Below are 1835 nucleotides of genomic sequence, written 5' to 3'. Positions count from 1 at the left end.
GTACATTTGGTGGCTTAAAGTTTTTCAAACCTTTCCACGTGACCTGTTTGTTAATTTTTAAAAGGTAGAAAGCCACCCTGACCTGTCTCAGTCACTTAATTGTGATGACCATTGAGGTTTGTGAGTGCAGTTATCCACTTAACGCTGCGGAATCTTCTTTGGCCAGCAAGTTTCAAGAGCAGTGGTGACTGGACAAGGACCAAGAGGTTCAATACTACTCTTCAGAGGTGAGGACAGTGACTAGGAAATACTTTGAGGTGAAGACGAAACAAACTTTGCGGAATGCAAATTTTTCAGAGCAAAACTTGGAAGAGGTGATATGAAGAGGGATATAACAACACATGGATTTGCAGAAATAACTGAACTCGCTATATTACTGCTCTCATTTGTTGCGAATGTGAGATTCATTATTTCTGTCGAGCCTAAGTATTGTATGAAGTTCCCTTTCCCTTTCGAACCACAATTGTAAGGACTGTGATTCCACAGATACGTGACAATGTTACTAAACATGTTTGTAGCTTGTTGTGTAACACACCGGTCGTTAGCTTCACCACTAAAGCTAATTTACTTGAGTGTGATGCCAATCCACTACTACTGGGCTGAAGAGAAAGAAAAATGTTCCCCTCTTGCCAAATTAGCCAGAAAATACTTCTCAGCACCGTAGAGAGCGAACAGCCCTCAAGTTCAGTTGCTCACATGCTTGATGACACAAGAATTAGGCTCTCTGTGGAAAATACATAGATTCTTCTGTTCCCCAATAAGAACCTGTCACTTACTACATCTTTTTAACTTAAGTTGACAATTATAGTCAGTTAAGCAGCTGAAATGTTAAAACTTTGGTCTTTGCTTTAATTTGCACCTTTGAATTAACTCAGGGAGTTTTACCAGTTAAACTTGTTTTATTCATTTGTAACAAATATTCAGTTTTATTTAGTACTTTTCTTTCTTACAAATGAATCCTAAACCCAGAGAGAGTTTGATTATGGACTTTATAAATTGCAGAGTGACAATGTTCAGAAAATAAAAATATATGTTCAAAGTTATCTGTCATTAAGTTAACCCCTTGGTGATTGAATATATTATAAATAATTCAAAAAATGTGTGTTTTTGCTTTCACATAGATGCTAAAATGGGTGTGTTGATTTGCATAAAGCAAATAAAACATATGAATGTAGTTATGATACAAATTAGCGACAACAGGTATTTACGATTAAAAAATTGGCTAAAAAATGTCCTCATCTCAGATATGCAGATTTGTTTATTGATGTAACAAACAGTAGTTACAATGCTTATAACTGCATTCTATTGTAAAACACAACTATAAACTATAAATACACATTATGACCACAAAACACGAACAATTAATAAGAACAAACACCTGGTAGAAACATCTTAACACCCACTCAGTCCAATAAAGGATGGAATGTTCCCTCCAACCGCAAACCAAAGAAATTAAGGCTTGCAAAAGGTTCCTACGTATGTGTTGATGATGCATCAACCAGCAGTGGAGGAATACAGAGGCTATCTTTGGCTGCATTTGGTCCGGAAGCAGTTTGAGTCGAATCAAAGCCTTCTACCAGTGTCGGTGAATCCTGAAGAGTTGAATACTTATATTGCTACGATGGCAGCGCATGGACACACAGCGACTCCTCTCTCGCAGTTCGCTACCGTGTTTTCAAGTTGTTGTTTTTTTGTATGGGAACTGAGTGTGCGTTTGTCACCGTCGAGCCCTCACACCCCATTGTGCACCTACACCAAAGCATTTCAGATTGTCATTCGCAAAACGTTATTTTTGGACATGAATCCAGCTAACGCGGAAGTGCTATGCCACTGCA

Source organism: Idiotropiscis lumnitzeri, chromosome 13 (assembly GCF_059441095.1).
Source record: "Idiotropiscis lumnitzeri isolate Australia: NSW breed Sydney's pygmy pipehorse chromosome 13, RoL_Ilum_1.0, whole genome shotgun sequence".
In the NCBI taxonomy this organism is placed as follows: Eukaryota; Metazoa; Chordata; class Actinopteri; order Syngnathiformes; family Syngnathidae; genus Idiotropiscis; species Idiotropiscis lumnitzeri.
The sequence above is the reverse complement of the archived record's forward strand: the minus strand, read 5'-3'. Positions refer to the sequence as shown.